The sequence below is a fragment of the Polistes fuscatus genome, unplaced genomic scaffold (assembly GCF_010416935.1).
Source record: "Polistes fuscatus isolate 324 unplaced genomic scaffold, CU_Pfus_HIC Scaffold1, whole genome shotgun sequence".
Classification (NCBI taxonomy): Eukaryota; Metazoa; Arthropoda; class Insecta; order Hymenoptera; family Vespidae; genus Polistes; species Polistes fuscatus.
The window spans coordinates 14,275,703-14,296,523 of record NW_025112997.1 but is presented as its reverse complement, the minus strand read 5'-3'; the positions used below and the strand labels follow the sequence as shown (position 1 = coordinate 14,296,523).

Sequence of the window (20,821 nt, the reverse complement as noted above, 5' to 3'; positions counted from 1 at the left end):
ATTAAGATTTATCTTTCATTTACTTGCACATTATCCTTTTTTCTTTTTCTTTTATTTTATTTTATTTTTTTTTTTTTATTAATTTTTCTTTCAAATAGAAATACCATACGCGAGAATTTTGTTGTATTAATTTCACAGTGTTAGTAATATGTATTCGTATTTTTTATAATCATTATTTATTTATTTATTTTGATTTTTTGTTTTGGATACCAGACTAACTACTACCTACCGTGATTTTCTATTTTTTTTTTGGGGGAGAGGAGATTAAACGGACCATTTAATGATTAAATATTACTATTTATTTTTTATTTATTTATTCTTTTTTATATTATATCAAATAGAATTACTCTATCCATGCTTTATATTCGTAATATGATTTTATTTGTTTGTAATATAGATTCGTATTTTTTGTAGTCATTATTTATTTATTTATTTATTTATTTGGACTTTTTGTTCTCGATACCAGACAAGCTACCTACCGTGATTAAGTATTTATATCTACTTCTTATTTATTTATTTTTTTATTTTATTTCGAATAGTAATACTAACACACATACTTGTTTTACATTCGTAATATAATTTAATGTATTCCTGTAATAAAAAAACAACATCTTCGTATATTTCTTGTTTTTTTTTTCTTTTTTCCTTCAAATACGTACAAATATTTGTTTAATATTAATAATATAATTTTATCCTATTATAATACAAAAATGTGTGATATAATAAGTGTTAAAACATTGATTATGTTTAACATAAAAATATACGTACTTGTTCTCTACTTTATGCGCCATGTATATGTATATAAATCACCGTCTGTCTATCTGTCCAACTGTGCCTGTCTTTATACAACGATCTCGTATCTCGACAGAGGAAGAGTAATTTTTTATTAGGTGCAAATTAGAGTTTTGTCAGATTTCTTTCGTTAGCCTGCATTGGCCCTGCGTTCGAAAGCACCTCATTATCGCAAAACCTGTAATTAGAGAGTTCTCGTAAAGACCAGTTTTTACGATCGACCCGGTGATAATAATGAACGTAAGTATTTCGTGCCAATTTCGTATCACTCCTCGAAACGTTTTTCGAAACTGTCCGATTATTGTTCCGATTTTTAAGAAAAATAAAAAAAAACTATATATATTTGTATATATACGTGTGAAAAAGTATTTAAAAAAAAAAGAAAAGATAAACAAAAAATAAAACAAGACAATTTACGTGAAAGGTAAAAATTTTTGACGCGATGGAAAGTAAAATTTGTCGATGATTATAATAAAAACTCGTAGCACGCTTTTTGCTTTAATCAAAAATGTTCCGCATAGTAACCGAGATAAGCCTTTAGTTTCCAAGGCTTGGTTAGGAATTTTTATTATTATTATTAACATTTTCGTTTTTTTTTCCTTTTGTTTTTTTTCCTTTTTGTTTTTTTCTTTTCTTTTCTTTAATTAATCTATAATTTTCAATCTGTAAAGCCAAAATTTTCATGCAATCATAGCATATTATTCGATCTTATTAAACTCTAATTATTTCTTTATACGGGTAAATATATAATATATATGTAAGTTATCACAAAGATTAGAATTTTGAACTTATTTTTTGAAATAAAAAGCATAAAAGTAGAAAAATTTTGTCCGATTAATAAAAATATATACAATAAAAATTAAGCTATCGCAGATTAGAATTTAATTTTTTCATTTTCAATTTTTGTTGTCGTTGTTAAATTGTGAAGTAAATTCGAGATAATTATTGCACCTTGATAATAATGTATATAAAAGACAAAAAAATTCTAATCGGTGTTTCTCTATCTATAAAAGTGCGATAAAAAAAAGAAAAAAGTATCACAAATCGGTATCTTTTTTTTCCTTGTTTAATTTTTTTCATTGGGATCTAAAAGTAATCGAATTGGAAAATAATAGTCGAAGAGTAGGAGGAGGCGGTAATATCATTCTGGTATCGGTGTCCCTGACGGAGAAGTTTGTTGGGTGGACGGAAGAGGGGAAGGGTTAGGCCAGGAAGTATCACTGGAGTTACGCCGTGAAACAACCGCGATGTTTCCTTCCCTCCGACTCTTCTCTGTTTTCTCAATATATAAAATATTGTTAGAAAAAACGATATTAGAAATATTTCTTATTGTTACACACGAATGCACAACGCGTGTTCGTATCGCAAAAAAATATCTCTTTTCTACTGCATACTGCATGTTTTGCATCAATAATAATTATTCATAATAAAGTTCTTAAATTATATTAAATATTGTGTCTTATATTTGATCTGTGAAAATCTTCTAAAACCAATATAAAAATTCATAAAAATTCATTCTTTTTCTTGATCTCTTGAAAAATGTTATTTACAATAGCATTCCTTCATTAATCCTTTTTCACGTTCGATTTTACGAATTTTTATAATGATTTTAATCCAATTTAATTTTGGTAGTAACTATGACAATTAAATGTTTACTTAAAAAAATATTCTCTTATTTGTTTAACGATACGATTAGTACCGTACAAACGACAATTTAGTCAGCATAGAAATCGTATCAATTCGAGAGAGAGAGAGAGAGAGACAGAGATATAATAGAAAAAGCTTTTATACTGGATGATTCACGAGTCACAGTAATCGGTAAAGATTACTTTGTTATTAGCGATCAGATCGAAAATGTTTTTATCAAGTATTGCATGGTTTGAAAAGAGCTTTAACATGCATATGTTACGATCAACCTATATAATGCCCAAAGAGTATTGGTCTCGATTTAGAATATATACTTTAATTAGAGGTGTTTAGAGCATTTAATTGTTTTTAAGCTAGCGTAAGTGAAAAAAATCATGGAAATTTAAAAATTTATACACAATGTCAGTAATATATGTTTCGGTGAATCTTTAAAATATGCTTCAGTGGGGCAGGTTTAGAGTATAAGGGGGGAAGAAGTGATCTTTAGAAGAAAGAACAACTATACTCTTAACAGAAACCGAGCACCACGCTAATCTTTATAGTAACAAAATAACAGTATATATTTTTAATTATTAATAACTGAATTCATGTCTTTTTCTATATTAAGAAAAACGTTCCTCCCCTCAGGTCTTTTTGAAGATTTTTCCAGGATTGCGTTATGGTTTTTAGGTTTCTTTTTTAGATTAAGAGGAGTATTTAGCTCAAAAAATCCTGACGCAAGCCTGATTCAACCATTACAAAACCCTCAAATTAAACATATTAATTTTTTCTCGATCGAGACGAAAATAAAAGTAACACATATTTTACGTTATGTTATTAATCAAATTCGTTTTGAAATTCCGTTAACAAATGGGCGTAAATAAAATATAGAAATTGACAAAAAATTGGTAAAAGATTTGACATAATTTAAAGATGCCTTAAAACTATGAAAAAACGTTTATTCATCACGATACATGAATTACCTTGTATTTTTCTTTCTTTCCGTTTGCATATTCGTTTTTGTTTTTTTCTCTTCGTGTTTTTCAGATATTTTCTACCAAGCTTTACTTGGAACTTAAAATAGAATTTTAATTAATCTTTTAGAACTATAAAGAGGAAGAGAGAGAGAGAGAAACCTTGCGAGGTCTCAAAAGCATCCAATATTACCTTAGGAACGTTCTCTATCGAATACATCGTTGTTTGGTTAGCCTCGACATACGTAGGAGACATAGATTAAAGATTAGGAGGTGGGAGGGGAAAAGTACGCGTGTCGAAGCACGTGTAATTTCAACTGCAATTATCGAGCGACCTACCATTGCGTTTGTTACGCTCGATCGCTTCGATTACGCGATCGTTCGATCATTTACTTTGTCATGACGAGTTAGATAAAGCTTGACTGACAGATAGAGAAAGATAAAGAGAGATAGAGAGAGATAAACAGAGAGAGACAGAGAGAAAGAAGGAGAGAAATGACAACAGCTATGTTTCTCTCCCCCTTCATTAGAGTTTCATTCGAAACCTAGAATTGTTGAACGATTAATGTGATGTTAAATTGGAGATTTTACAATGAACATCATTTTCTGATCCTGATAGATCAAATCTATTTTGATTGGTTAATATTGTATAAAATGATGACGAATAGAATTTTTTTTATGTAATATTTTGGATATTTAATCCATAAAGAGTTTTGTTTTTTTTTATGGTAATGTTTAATTGTATATTTTACAATGAACATGATTGTCCATACAGTTTGACTAAATCGATTTAACGAAGCTGAAATATATGAGACTGGTGATGGAGTGTTAATTATAAAATATGAAATGAAAGATGATGAATATGAAATTTTTGTATAATATTAGTGAAATACAAATCACGCAGAGTTTTTTTTTCACTATGATAATTTTTAATAACAATGAATATCATTTTTCATGCAAATCAACTAAACAAATTTAACGAAATTAAGACATATGGGATATGAACAGAGTATTGAATATAAATTACTTGAGTATTATAAATAAAATACAATACTGATTAAAATACAAAGTTTTATATTCTCGTTGATGTAATAAAATATTATTTTTTTACAATGAATACATAATTTTTCATACTGATAAAAAAAGCAATTTTTTTAACGCGAAAATACGAGATTATTGAACATAGTATAAAATGATGAATATAAATTCGTTGTATATAAATAATTATACGATCGATCTCCACGATTTTTTTTTTAATTATAAATTGTATTTTTTCAATACAATATTCCATGGTAATAAAAAAAAGGAAAAAAATTAAAAAGAAAAAACTAAATTTAATGTGTACTCAAAGTATCAGACTGTTTACACAGTATAAGACGATGAATATAGATTCCTCGAATATTATAGTCTTCGTTTGATAATGGTCGATATTACTATCGTCTATTACCCCCGTAACATCGAACGACCAATATTCGCGACAAGGAAGCCAGTCATCCAGTCAATGAATTCTAACTTATATGCTTAAACACTACATATGTAGATATACGTGTATGTAATTAGATGATAACAAATACGAATATTTGAAGAAAGGATCTCTTTAGGATATAATTCATCTGTTTTATACATTGTACATGTTTATAGGAGCACGTTTAGAAAGAAAAAGGATTGAATAAAAAAAATTATATTCGATCTTACGATCACGCCCACTCCTTTTTCATTTTTTTATCAGCATTCAATAATATTATCAACACGCCTGCACTACCAATTGAAATTATTTTACCATGTACAAAAACTTTCAACATTTTTCAAAAAACAAATGAAAGAGAAAAAAAATTGTCAATCGTTTATTTTCCTGATAAAATTAAATAAGTATAAAAATGTAAATTATTTTATTTTTAAATCAAGAAGTCATACTTCTATTGACAAATGACATATTCTGATTTTATTTTTAGAACAAACAATTGATAACAAAAAAGAAAAAAGAAAATTAGATTCCGTACTAATTTAAGTAAATTAACTTCCAATCATTTTGTAAGATGGTCAAATAATTTTGACAGGTAGTGTACGTCCACGTATCTATTGAAAAAAAATTACAAAAATCACATTCTATTTGGTTTCATTTTGTAATCATAGAACATTTTTTTCGGCTTATTAATCTCACAATAATGATTAACATCTTTCTATTAAACAAAACTCTTTAATTCTGATCAATACATTTTCATTATCGACTTTACATTGTAGAAAAAACACACAATGTTTATTCATTCTTTTTAACACACTACTTTCAAACACAAAAAAAAAACAAAAAAAAAGGAAACAAAAAAATCCACCTTTATCATCCGCTCTAATAAATACTTCTCTAACAAGAACAAAAGTGATTTATATATTTCTATCTCTATTTTTCTCTCTCATTTACCCCCCACGTGATCTAAAAATATTAACAAATTTCAAATCAACGACAAAAGTCCAAATAATAATAAGAACAACAACAACAACAACACAACAACAAAAAAGATCTGCATTTCCTCTCGCGTGGATGAACATACAATATAGGAACCTTCTTCACGATCTCACTCAGCTACTAATCAAAACGATCAAAAGAGAGAGATAGAGAGAGAGAGAGAGAGAGAGAGAAACATAACGAGAGAAAGAAAACTATATGTATATGCATAAAGAAAAAAAAGAGAAAAGCGCATGCGTGGCCCTCCGCCGTTGCACCGCAGTGCACAACGTGGGCTCGTGACGTCACTAGTGGCACGTGCCCCTCCTCCCTGAGCCCCTCGTACCCCTCATCATCAAACTTATAATCGTTTGACGTTGCTGCGGAAGAACGAGCGGGGTCGGACACTGAGGGTGGTGAGCTTGAGAGTAGCTGAGAGAGGAGGGTGGGAAGGGGTGGTGGGAGGTAAAAGAGAGAGAGAGTAAGGGGGCGAGTAGTGGTGAATGCAAAGAGGGGCAAGAGGAGTGAAGTTAAGGTCACTGTGGCCCTGACTACATGCGCGTCGCGTGTAATGTTTCTCTTTCTTTGTGTTGGTTGCGCTCGTTCCTCTGTATATATGTGTACGTGTGTGTATTTGTTCGTTCGTCGTTCGTTCGTTCGTTCGTTGGTTTGTTCGTGCAGTTACCGTAGTTGTCAACTGACAAAGAGACAACTCACAGAATAATTATTTCTAGTTCCGTGTCCAACCCCCTCTGCTCCGCCCCCTTCCTCTTCTTCCCCTCTGCATCCTTTACTTTCCACCATTCTACTTATGGTTTTGCCTGCATTTTTCTCCTCTATTCTTTTTTTATTGCCCTTGTTTCGGGATTAATCATTAATTTATTTATTTATTTGAATTTTATTTTGCAAATTTGTCAATCTTCCATCTTGAATATTTTAATTGGAGATTTTTAAATATTACTCTGGAAATAGTCTTATTTTTTTATGTAGTTTTAATAAGTTCAAATGCTTCTTTTCTAATCTTTTTATCTTTCTTCATAGACGCAAGAGTTAATTAATCATGTCTAATTGTATATGGTATATTGGTATATATATATACAGTCGCTAAGATGTCACAAGTATTTACGTCATACAAGTACGATTACGAAAGTGATCTGATTTTAATTTATAAGAACATGATTGCGTGCAATTAATTGTTTCTGGTAACTGGATAACGTGATTGTTTTATTAAATTAATAAGAATAATAATCTTTTGCATGTAAATTCTTATAATATATTTCCATGCGTACGTTTAATACAATTAAATGTAATTCATTGTAAACGTTTATATATATACATACATTACATATGTATGTACGTAACTAAAAATTAGCAAGCACAGGATGAATTATTCACATTTTTCGTATCTTTTTTTCTTTTCTTTTCTCTTTTTAAATAATTCTAATCAAGCATAACATCTGTAATTCTTAAACGTAATCATTGACAAACGTAAGTAATAAAAATTATATGAGATGACCTTGAGGTTCTCAAAACGCGCGTCATTCCGCGCTACTCAAACCTACAACATATCTTTTTGTTTTATTCTTCTTCTTTTTTCTTGTTTTTTTTTTTCTCTTTTTTTAATCAAACTCCGATAAGAAATTCTCGCATCGTTTCACGAATTTCATTCTCGCTTATAGTTCTTTAGCGACATGTGTATGTATAAATTAAATAAATAAGCATACGTTTATATGCGAAACGATCGTACGAACGTACGAACGCATCGATATCAATTGACGTATGAAGTTTTTATATTGCAACTTTATCCTCTAAATTTATTTCAAAATTTTTTTTTTCAAACACTATAACGTTCAAAATAATACATTATTCAATAAAAATGAATTTGATTCTTTTTTTTTTTTTATAAGCGTGGATTTTCGAAGCGAATATTATTAGATAGTAAAAAAAAATTGATCAAATTCGAGGTCAAGCAAAATATCAAATAAACACAGTTAAGTTCCTTGAAAAAAGAAATAAATCAGACATGTGTCCGATCGAATAGCCTTGAAGTGTTTAAAAAAAATAGGCGTAATAAAATAAAATAAAATAAAATAAAATAAAATAAAAAGAAAGAAGAAAATAGAAAGAAAGAAAAATGTCGTAGGACATTTAAATGAATGACTTGATAACGAAATATACCGACGTAAACTTTCTGAGTATATGATGACGTGCGTTTCGAGGAAGTAGGAAGGGAGGTTGTAAATCCGAATAGATCCGAGGACATTTCGATTCATTGCCAACTAATGTATACGAACAGCGTATGTATTCGCATACTTACACACATATATGCATCTATGTGCATACCAACTAATATATATATATATATATATATATGCATGCGGTGTAAATATCAACATACATGCATTTATGCATAGATACTTAAATATATGCGTGTATGTAAATACCTACATATATATGCATATAAATGCATATCCATGTATTGTACATATACTTATATGCAAGTATATAAAAGATAGATATAGATATAGTTATAGATATAGATATAGATAGCGTATGCAAATGCGTTTTACACGACGGGGCCTCAGTTACCACCGTGGTGACTTGGGTCGTATCGTGCCACGTCCATCCGTCTTATATAATAGAAGGTGTTGCGTAAACTTCGATGTTCGACGTAATACCTCTGCATATTTCTGTGCACACGGCAACAACGAGAAAATCAAACGAGAACGTGTAAGAGTACGAAAGAAGAATAAAAGAAAGACAGAGAAAGAAAAGGAGCTATGGGATGAGGAAAGAGGGAGGGGGAAGGAGGAAGAATGATCAACAAATTTCTTGTTTTTTCTTTTTATTTTATTTTCATTCTTTTTTTTCTTTATTTTCTTTTTTTTTTTTGAAACGAAGAAAGTTTGAGGAATCCATTGTAACCGTTTCATCGTTATTAAGCTTGTTAAAATAAATGTTAAAAAGGAAATATAATAATTCTATGGTAAAAATATATTTCGGACAACATATGGGGACAGCTGTGTTGCGAAATTTGTAATGACAGGATAGATCCATCGGTCCCTGTTTTAATATTTTTTATCATTTTTTTGATCATGTCAAAGTCACCGTTTTTTTTTTCGCGAATAACTTGTGGTTTCGTTAAAAAAAAAAAGGTAAAAATAAAAAAACACGAATTAGGAGAGTCAAAGGAAGGTCAAATTAAATCGTTCGCGATTTCGGTGAAAGTCAAGTTTAATTATCATCTGTTTAATCGTTCGTATCAACGGTGAGACGATTACCGAACATTAATTTTTAATGTAATATATGATTAATTTTTTGGCTTTACAATTAGATCGTTGATAATTATTGTCACATATGTATGTCTATATCTGATAATGTATATGCGTACGTGTTTGATTAGTACGTGTAAAGAGTGAGCGAGTGAGTAAATGTAAGAGAAAGAGAGAGGGAGAGAGAGAGAGAGTATACAGTTGATTGGACAATACTGACAGTGATCTCTCGCGTTTCAAGGACTCGAATTTGACGATTAGATACGATATACGCAATGTGTCGTATAAGATTACCGAAGCGGAAGCGAGTCGCTGTCTCTGAGGAAAATTACGACTCGGCAATATCCAACTGCAATTACTGGCGTTCTCTCGGTCGTCCTATCGAATCCTAGATACCGTACGACTTACACGCGCGTCTGCCGTTACGTAATAATACAGTGAGTACACGTTTCTGTTCCATTCTGACGTTAACGGTAACACACAACTACGGTACACACAATAGAGATAGTTATCCGTTTATGTGTAAGTGAGTGTATAACTAAACCATATACCGTGTTTCTTTAAACACTTATAAAAAAAATTTATGAATTTATTTTATTAAAAAAAAAAGAAAAACAAAAAAAGCATAACTTTTCAAAACAAATAATAAAACAATTTAGCAATTTATTATTTTGATAAGAAATAAATTTGTCAAAGTATTTCATATACATAGAGACACAAATATACGTATAACTATATATACAAGGACACATTTCAATTCTCGTATTAATTAACACGACTAGTTTCTTCGTGACCTAACCATTTGACCCTTTAATTCTTGGTATCTCGATCGGCTTGTCCGACAATGCTGTTACTCTCCCAATCTAACTTTTATCTTTTTTTTTTTTTTAAATATATTTTACGTATATAAAAGTTGGTACAATGTATGCTATGCAAGTGATTACGTCCTTGCTTGTTGATAAAAAGAAAAAATTTGTTTCTCAACTTTATAATATGTAATAAATGAGATTAAAATTTGAAGGATTATTTCGAAAATTAACAAACGAGCAAAAATATATTATTATACATAATGATATACTATAATTGTAATGATCACACATATGAAGGATTATTAAGAGTCACGTAATTATAAAAAAAGAATTCCATAAGATAAACCATTGAAATTAATGTGAGTCACACCTGGTTACGAAGAACGCATTCAATTATTATCTTACATCCTATGTGTATTATATACACATCTATGTATGCGCAAGAGGCTAACTCTTATTATTATTATTTTCCATGAAATCTCTAATTAATAAATTAAATCTAAACGATATTTTGACAGGATAGCGTGATGTGATGTAAGTTGAAAGTAGAACGTAGAATATTCCGAGCTAGCCGGTTTTATGGTCCAGATAGGACGTGCATAAATCTTTGACGCGGAACGATAACGGCTTGGGGCTCCCGTATATCGAACGATATTATACACACACACACATATATATATGTATATAATATCTATATATCAACGTGTATGTGTGAACGTGAAGTACGCACGTCCTTCGTCGACTCGTCATCAAGAAGAAAGAAAGAGAAAGAGAATATATAAAAGAGAGACCAACGAACGCTCGGACAAAACGGTTTTCTTCGAGGGCGTGGGGGACCAAAAGTTTTGCCCGGCCAATGTGGAAAGAGTACGAAACTCACAAAGAGAGAGAAAGAGGTGGTGGGTTGGGTTGGGTTGGGGAAGGAGAGGGGGGTCTTCAAGGACGCACGTTCGTGAATTTCAGCAGCGGCAAAAGCGACTTAACTGCCGATGGCGATGGTGGTGGAGGCGGTACTGTGAAACCGTCAGAGAAAGAGAGAAAGAGTGAGGAGGGGTGGAAAGGAGAGAAGGGGTAAAAGAGAGTGAGAGAAAGAAAGAGAGAAAGAGATATGAACGTGATGGCACAGCAAACCTCTCGTTGTCCTAGGTCCTGACCGCCTTTTTTACGCGCGCCAAATCGAACTCTCGTAATTCTTGCTTCTCGCTTTCTTCCTGCTACACCAATCACCATGATTGCAATAATAATAATCGGATCGGTAATAGCGGTACTTTCATAAGCTCATACTTTCGACTATTGTATTGTCCTACTTCTTCTTTTTTCTTACCAAAATGGGACGATATTAGGTCTCTTGGTTTATGTTGTACGGTCCTTTTTGATCGAGGATGATTTATTTGACTTGAAAAAGAAATGGTTTAGTTTCTTTTTTGTTCTTTTTTTTTTACTCGTATCGTCGAGTGATTATCGAGATAATATGTGATTATTTCGAAAGGATTTCTTTTTTCGGCAAAAATAAACGACGTTGTTGATTATGATACTTGAAAAAAAATCAGTCATAGACGTCTGATTTTGTTTCTAATCATTTATCACAACTCTCTCTTTCTCTCTCTCTCTTATCGTTAACGATCGTTCGTTTATTGAAAATACTATTTTTAAATATTTTATGAAAAGTAAAAAATAATTGATTTTCATAAGTACGCGCGTTGGAAAAATTTTGGTTAGACAAAAATACAAATTTTAAATAAAATTAAAACATTATTTCGTATATAAATAATTCTCAATGATTTTGAAGATACTTTCTTTTTTTTTGTTCTTCTAATAAAACCAACGACGATGATGACATTGATGACAATGTTTCGCAAAAAAAAAAAGAAAGAAAAGAAAAATAATAAGACAAAGTAAGAAATAAAAGTTTTCTTTCACCCTTTTCGAATTCTCGAAAACTTTTATCCTTTCTTTCTTCCGTTTTTTGTTGCCTTCGCGAAGAGAAAGGAAGAATAGGGGGTGAGCGGGTGGGGCAAAAAAAAATGAGAAGAAAGGAAGAAAAAAGAAAAAAGAAAGTATCTGACATTAAGCAAGGGAAGGAAAAGGAGGAGGAAGAGGGTTGGGGTGGAGTGGTTAGGGGTTAGGGGGTAGGGGGAGGACTCTCTCGTGGTACTCAAAAGCGGCCACGAGATCCGGGATTCGTTGAACGCAAGCGCGGTATCGATCGATCGGAGTCTACCTTGAACTTCAGTCTCGCGAACGTTTAAAAGCTACAGCTCGTTGTCGTTCGGGAGGAATCTGTTATCTCGGTGAAGAGCATCGAACCAAGAGAAAGATAGGAAAATAAAAAAAAAGAAAGAAAGAGAGAGAAAGAGAGAGAGAGAGAGAGAGGGAGAAAAAAAACTCTTTATTTGAATAATTTCGAATCGTCGAAAGACTCGACGTTCGAGAAAGAAAAAGCTTTTAACAGGAGTATTCGTGCGGTTATAAATATTTCTGACGCACGAACGATATTCCGGAAAAAAAAAAAACACAAATAAGGTTTTAAAAAGGATATCTCATTAGGGGATAAATATACTGAACAACGAATGGATAAAATGAATTGTTCGATCAAAGATAATAATAACAATAATAAAATACAATTTATTCTGATATAAGGATGTGGTTTATTTGTGGTACGGGTTTTATTGAAATTGCGTAATTGCGAATAAGGTAGAAGTAATTTAAATTATAAAGGTATGAAATTTGTTTTATACGAATGTTGGTCAAGTTTATTTCATTTTTGATATATAGAATACGTTTTTGAAAGTACCGTTTTATAAAAGGATTCATGATATTTAAATGTTCGTAGATTTAGATACACAATAAAAAAAGACCAATAATTAAATCCAAAATTTTTATAACATTTATGAGTTTGTTTAAAGTTGTCAGAAACAATCATCGATACTCATCAAATTTAATTTATAAAAATATTATATAATAAGAAGACTGTTGCAATTTTTGAACCGTATTATGTTAAAACTGTGTATTTTAGAGTACCCCGTTGAGTTGAATATATTATCTGAAAACGGTTTTTAAAATGACCTTGGATTTAGTTTTACCATAAATAGTAGTAATAAAGAAGTGAACAATTTCTAATAAATTTCGGAAAATTTTTCAAGATCAATTGCTGATAAAAAATCAGACCAAGTTTACAAAAATCCAATCTAATAAGATTTTAATTTTTGCGTAGTGTTATATTTGAAACCGTGTTTAAAAAAAAAGAATAAAAGAGTTGAGCGTATTAATTTCACATGATTTTGAATGACCTTGGACCTCCGACATACCATAAATGAATGATAGCAATAACAAAATGAAAAATTTCTAATGATATTTAGGAGTTTTAGAAAAGCTGTCAGAGATTGGTTCGTTGATAAGAATTGGAGTTTGATTTATTAACATCCTCTCTCGTGGCCATACGCTTTTACGTAAGAAGTTTCGCCATGTTCTCGCGGGGAGAGACTGTAATCGGCAGACTTTCTCCTATAATCGATTCCCCCACGGAGAGAAAGAAGGTAAAGCTTGTGTTAATGTTTCTTCATAATTCCATTCGTCCGTGAAAAGGACGTTTACGAGAAGTAGAAGTAGAAGAAAGTTCGTGCACGTACGGAAAAGTACGCTACGTGATTTTCTACGTGAGATCTTTTCAGGAAAAAAGAAAATAAATATTTTTCAAGGAGGAAAGAGGTAAAAAAAGAACACACACACACATACGCAGGGAAGAAAAGGGCTTGTTAAATCTACAAAACTAACAACAAATAAATATCACGGGTGAGATCCTAATTTAATTGCAAAATCTTTAAATACGTTTCGATCAATCAAAGAAAATTAATTCGTTCAATAATTTTTCTTTTTTGTTTTTTTTTTTTTTTATGAAACTTGGAGACCTGGGGGTAAAGGAGCTTATTAATTCGAAAAAACTTCTAATAAATTTCTTAATAGATTTTTAATCAATTAACCAATTCTTTGAACGAAGTTTTAGATCAAAATTCAAAACAATATTGTTCTCATTTTTTTATATGTTATTTAAATAAAACCAGGGAACTTTTTTAATAGTCTTACAAAAGAAAATAATTTCTACCACAATTTTGTGTATACCTATTTCGATCAAAAAGTAATTAGGATTACGTCAACATTGCATCAAAGTTTGCTCGTTTAATATTTTTTTCATTTACCATTATAAGAATAGTCAAAAATTTATTTATAAAAGCCGATTAAACTAATGATAATAATATTAATCGGATAATTTGAAAAACTGTTCTTTCGACATTTTCGATAAAAATAATCTATTATCATACTTGACCAAATTCTAGATAATTATCTTATCTACCATTATTATTTCTTTTTGTATAAAACTAATTATTAGCAAGTTAATACGTTCAATATGGATGACTGTCAACCGGTCGTAAGAAAGACCAGACCCCACCCAAGCAAGCAAGCAAGCTAGCTAGCTAGCAAGTGAACAAGTAAGTAAGCAACGACGTAGAGACGACGTCAACAACAACGTTGACGATAACACAACGACCAAAAGGAGGAGAAGTTGGAGAATAAATTGGAAGAGGAGAAGAGAGAGGATAAATAGTAAGGGGAATGAAGAAAAAGGGGTGATGGTAATGGTTGTGGTGGTGGTTGTGGTGATGGTGGTGGTGGTGGTGGTTCGTTGCTCAACTTGACTAAACCGAGGAGAACCAGCGTGTCTACAACATGGCACAAGGCTGAAAGAACTGAACGCGCTGCTGAATTAATCGTTGTCACGCTTAAGTAGCACGCTCGTTCGACCGATCTGCTCGTGCATACCCAGCTGATTTGCCGTTGGGCAAGTGTATAAGCCACGACCAACGAGAAGAGAACGGACATTGGTTACGATAAATACAACAACAAAATCAAAGGAACAGCAACTTCCAGCGAAAGGATATAAGGAGAAATAATACGAGTTTAACTTTAGAAATTGCATCCATTATACTACCTACTACGCTAATAACCTTTAATACGTTTCTTGGACACTGAGAAACATTTCTTTGCTTTTTTTTTCTTCACAATTATCGATTAAATCAAAGAGAGAGAGAGAGAAAGAGAGAGAGAGAGAGGGAGAGATAAGAGAGAGAGAGAGAAATAAGGAAAATTCTAAAATTAGTTCTAAAATATTCAAATTGTTCAATGATTTCTGTGATGCAATAAGAGAATGTAAATTATTATTCTTTTTTTTTTCTTTTTCAGAAATTTATGACACAGTTCGACTATTCAATCTGATTTGAAAACTAACTAGATTAGAGATCTACTATATTTTTTTTAACCCAAAAAAAATACACACACGTTTATTTTGTTTTTTTTTTTTTTTTACATAATATATACATCATAAGTTTATTTAAATGGATTATATAACTAACTCTGAATAGTATTTTTTTCTAAATCATATAAATACGAGACAGAAGGAGGAAATCTAATCGGAAAAAGAAGCGTCGTAGAATCGATGTAAATAAGGATCGATTCCATTAGCATAATCATAACTAATCAAACGTGATTCGTTCGATCGTCGCGATTAGTTAGTTAGAGAGTTGGTGTTTAAATTTTCTCGTCACGTTAACACTATGAACGTATTCTAATCACCTACTGTACGCAATTCGAAGAAAACAATCACTTGGTTGTCGTCCATCACAAAACTTGGTGTTCGTACATGGATACACGAATACATTAAATAATCGCGTACATACAAATAAAATGTTGAAGAAAATATATTGAGATAGATTCAATTTTTCTACAATATCTTTTGTAAATCCGTACAAAAATATGATCTAATATTTAATTTAAAAAACTTTTTTTTTTCAATAAATTTATCTCTCAAGTCTAGAGATTAAGTAGGTCGTGAGTTATGGTGGATTAAATCTTTATAATCCCATATAACTTTGAAATCATAAATATATATTGGGTTGTTCGGAAGGTAATATTCGTTTTTTGTACGAACATTTCGTTAAACGTGTTTACTGATACCTAAATTTACTCGTCATCTTCTAAATCATTTTGCACTTTTGTAACAGAACATATTAGAATAAATAAAAAATTAATACGTTACAGTAAAAATTAGTCATTATCAATCATTCCGTTCAGCACTGTTTATATACATATACATACATGCAAACATTATATATATATATATATATAAAAACACTCGGTCCCTGCTACTAAACAAACACGACATAGTGAGTTTTATTTTCGCAAGTGCTGTCTCTATCGTATGGCGTTCGTACAACGCGATAAAAATGAAACTTGTTTTCCTTTGGGGAAGAAAAATAAAAAAGAAAAAAGAAAAATAAAAGGAAAATAAAAAAATCCACGATTCCAATACACATCGTATTTGCTATCGTTGAGAAAAACGACGAGAAGAATAAAAAAAGAAGGAGTATCTATCAACAGAAGGTAGCTACTGATTTCAGTGAAAGAAGTAAAAAAAAAAGAAGACATATGTAAATTTGTCTTTTAAAAAAGAAAATGAGATTCTTCTTTTCTCCTCCTCCTCCTGCCCCTCTTTCTCCTTCTTTTCCACTTCTCGTAAAATCGAACTCTAAACAAGTCTATTACAAGTAGTACGAGTTACAAGATAAACGTTCTTTGCACAATCACACGAACATCCTTGAAAGACCTCTTTATCCTGTTCAACGATCGTCCGTTCCTTCGTTCAAGCTTGTAAAACGGTGAACGGTAACAACTCGCACGATCCAGCCACCCCCACCCCCCATCCCTCCCCCATCCTTCCACCACCATCCACTTAAAAACTTAACATACACACGCACACGTATCCCAAATGTATACGTCACTAATCTCATTCTATTTCTAGTTTTATTTTATTGTTTTTTCTTCTTTTTGGCTTCCTTTCTTCCTTTCTTTCACTGAATTGTTTCTAGTATATTACTGTCAACGGAGACAAGACCCGATAGAATCAATAGTTCTAGTGACTTACATACCATACATTGAAAATTATTCAAACCATTTTAACTTTCTTGTGAATAAATTTAACGTAGAACGTGCACGTGTATAATTCGAGATGTATATTTTTGCTAATTCTTTCTATTTTTTTTTGTTTCTTTTTAAACATTCCCATTTCGCAAGATCATTTCGAATTTCGATAGTAATCGAATAAACGACTATATAATATTTAATCCTATCTCGGATTAATACACCATTACAAAAAGAAAATTGATCCTTCTTCCTCTCTAAAAAATGATTTGTTTTATTCGCAGATTTAAAAAAAAAGTCTCTATAATATATCGATCTATCAATCGATTGCAATTCGATCTTCGAAACTCGTTTGAAGCGTGAACAGATGGAACGAATTTTTAATTTGTATATATGATTACGAATTAATTAGGATAGAGATAGATTAATTAGGGGACACAAACTGATTTTTAACTGATAATTATCGTAATTTTTTTTCTTATTTAATTAAATACAACGTAAAGGAACTGACAATATTTTGCACTCAATAACATCCAATTTAAAACAAAGAAACACAATTTGAATAGATTTCCATAGTAATTGTAATGGAAATAATTTATAATGCTTAATTACAGGCTACGATTAAAATATGTGTACGTCAATATATTTATTTTATAGATATGGATTATATATTAAGTTAACTCGAAAATTATTTGCTTTTTCTTAATAAATTTCACATGAATAATATTTACATGTGAATAATATTTTACAGTTTAATTCAAGTAAAAGAAATTATAGAAAAAATATACATCGATTAATTGAAAAGTTTGGAATGTAAAAATGTATGCGAAACTGTTCCCTTCGTTTTCTTTAAAACGCTTAAGTATTAGTTACTTACTATTTACACAGTTTATGGTACTGATGAATTTTTAGAACTGTGTAGAATTTACAAAAAAATATCGTTGTCCCGTCAACTTGGCTCACTTTTCTTGCCGGTAAATTATAATAATATTAAATTTAGAATATTATGCGTGTAAAATTTAATAAAACAAAAAATCAAGAAACTTTCGGGACGACTTAACACATACTATACAATAATATATTCATTGAAACGGTATATTGTAATTTATAGATTCATGAGGATAGATTATTATCCCGGATGAAAGGGGAAGACGTTAACGGGACAACTGATTTGTAACTGCTAATAATTGTAAATCTCTTATTTATTTTTTTTTGCAATTAAAGATAATGTGAAAGGGCTGACAAATATGTTCACTCGACAGTATCGTAAATCAATGGGGGAAAAAAAAATTCAATCGATATCTCCTAACAGTATTAATGAAAATAATTTGTAACATTTTATTTGAGCCAGCAACCTGTTAGCTATCGAACGAGTACACTCGTTCTAATAAATAAAAAAAATTGCAATATTTTATATTCCAAAGTGTATAATCGTTACATTCGAACAAAATTAATTACCATTTGTAATTTAAAATGCTATGAAATACCATTACGTAAAATAGTTTCAGGTGACGAGTATACTCGTCATATATATACAACTCTTCTTCTAACAGGTTAACATATATACACATATTTACATAAATAGATATCTATTGTATACATTGAATAATATATTCCTTACAAACGGTATTCGTTCGATAGGTCCCATGGAGATACATTATTATCCCGGATGGAAGAAAAGACACGAATGGAAGAAGAAAATCAATCGATTCACCGTTAACTCTCTTCTCCTTTTATCTCTCTCGCAGTAGGTTCTTCCTCTTAAACGGATATATCGCGTATTGCGTACACGATAATACACCGTCGTTTATTCGAAATAGAAAGAAGGAAAAGAAAGAACTAAAGAATAAAAGATAGATAGAGAGAGAGAGATAGAAGTAGAAATACGCTATAAGAATTTAACGGTGAAGGCATAAATCTTAGGAATACCGATCCACTGAAACTCTATGGAACAAGCATTGTACGCAAAAAGAGTGAGAGAGGGAGAGGGAGAGGGATAAAGAGAGAGAGAGAGAGAGAAAGAGAGAGAGAGAGAGAGAACCTTTTACTCTCCAACATAGCCGGTACCAGGACGATCATAGCTAGGCTACAAACATTATCCAGATGGTCGTAAAAGGCGGAACGCTTTGAGAAAGTATTTCGCGAAGAGTGGAATACGAATGGTTGGCTGACTGTCTGTCTGTCTGTCTGTCTGTCTGCCTGCCTGTCCCCCTGTTCGTCCGTGCATTCGTCCGCTCATTCGTTCGTTCTCGAACCAACGATTCGAAAACAACACGAGCCAAGTCCGAAAGTAAAGAATAAGTTAAAAGTCCAGTTAAAAGTCGGTAAAACATTAAACAGAAACAGAGGAAAGATTTTCTTCAAGGATTACTAAAAAGAGATACTAAAAACCCCCTTGATGATTTTCATGCACGGACGAGCAAGCTTTCACATTCTCCTGCTGGCAAGGTTGCAACCACTGGCGGATAAAGTTCTGTTATTCGTGCATGCATCGCGTACTAGAAGAAGAAGAAGAAGAAGAAAAAGAAGAAGAAGAAGGAGAAGAGGGAGAAGAAGAAAAAGAAGAAGAAGAAGAAGACTTACAAGCGGAAGAAGAAGGAGTTGTAAGGAGAGAAGGAAAAGAAGAAGAAGGAGAAGCGTGACTTCCGAGTTGAAAACGGATGTGCTCGCGTGCCCAATAGACTCGGGCGTGTGTATGTGCCTCCCCCTCTCTTTTTCTTTCTCTCTCTCTCTCTCTCTCTCTCTCTTCATCTCTTTTTCTCTCTTTCTCTACACAAAGAAAGTAGCAAATTAAATTGAGATCGCATCGGTTTCGCGATCGGTTGGGTCGAAGTAGTCTCGTGGAAAGTACGAGAAAACGCGTAATATCCAAGTCTTCTACACTGAAGTACCTCGAACATAAGATGGAAAGAGAGAGAGAAAGAAATTCCGAGTAACGTTCGGGATCGTTCCATAGAAAGAGAGAGAGAGAGAGAGAGAGAAAGAGAATGAGAAAGAAAAAGAGAGAGGATCGTAATCTCTTGGAAGTTACGCTTGACGTTCGCGGTCTCGCGCGCGTTATTTGCCGAGATAGGAAAAAAAAAACGTTCAAATTGCGCATCCTGCATACCGATCGACATTCAGTGCCGTAAGCAGGATGGGCTCGGCCGTTGGCGAACTTAAGATACTGAATATATACCGATGTCTTCGTCCATCTTTTATTGCTTCTCGATCCTCGATATCTAATAATCGTTCTTTTTTCTCTCTCTCTCTCTCTCTTTCGATGATGAAAATAAAAAAAAGAGAAAATAAGAGTGCATTGAAATAAACATAATAAAGAATACAAATTCTTAAATATGAGAAAAAAATATGGTGAAAAAAAATAATAATTGCAGAAGAGAGAACGTTAACGATCGGATTGGAGAGAGAGAGAGAGAGAGAGAGAGAGAGAGAGAGAGAGAGAGGGAGGGAGAGAGGGAGGTAGGGAGAGAGAGAGAGAGAAAGAGAGAGAGTACTGGACCTATTACTATTATTACTACTACAACACAACTATTACTAGTGATACTACTACTACTACTGCTACTACTACTACTACTACTGCTACTACTACTACTACTATACTACTACTATTACTACTACTACTACACTACTACTACTACTACTATTACAAACTCCTTGTTGCTATTAGAGCCCGTAACTCTCGTCAAGCAAAGGGTCGTCGAGCGAGTAGGCTTTTGAGCGACGTCGAGGCTCACACACGTACTATCGAACCCGTTGTGAAAGTGCACACGGCACCTTCACCTTCACCCGTCGTAGCTCGCGAACGTATGTAGCTCGGATGCCTGATCGGAAACTCAATCGTAGCGTAAGCATGCATCCATCGCAATCGCCTGCTTCGCCTCTTCTTTACTACTCTCTTTCTCTCTCCCTCTCTCTCTTCCTCTCTCTACCTCTCTC

The 20,821-nt window shown here is 32.1% G+C and overlaps 1 protein-coding gene and 3 long non-coding RNA genes across 10 annotated transcripts in view; 3 read left to right on the top strand and 1 right to left on the bottom strand.

Annotated features, from left to right (window-relative positions):
• The window catches only part of LOC122516057 (zinc finger protein 395), a 94,446-nt gene that overhangs the window by 61,116 nt on the left and 12,509 nt on the right, over positions 1-20,821 (top strand). The window lies entirely within an intron of this gene.
• LOC122516098 lies at positions 403-20,708 on the bottom strand. The gene is made up of 3 exons (XR_006303494.1): positions 20,628-20,708; positions 769-970; positions 403-591 (listed from the first exon to the last, which is right to left on the bottom strand). It is a non-coding gene; the product is annotated as an uncharacterized LOC122516098 (long non-coding RNA).
• Positions 8,952-10,985, top strand: LOC122516102. Its single transcript, XR_006303495.1, has 2 exons — positions 8,952-9,541; positions 10,432-10,985. It is a non-coding gene; the product is annotated as an uncharacterized LOC122516102 (long non-coding RNA).
• LOC122516088 lies at positions 12,013-14,482 on the top strand. 2 transcript variants are annotated; one of them, XR_006303488.1, is made up of 3 exons: positions 12,013-12,631; positions 13,273-13,705; positions 14,301-14,482. It is a non-coding gene; the product is annotated as an uncharacterized LOC122516088 (long non-coding RNA). The 2 variants fall into 2 exon arrangements; XR_006303486.1 differs by having other exon boundaries at positions 12,013-13,705.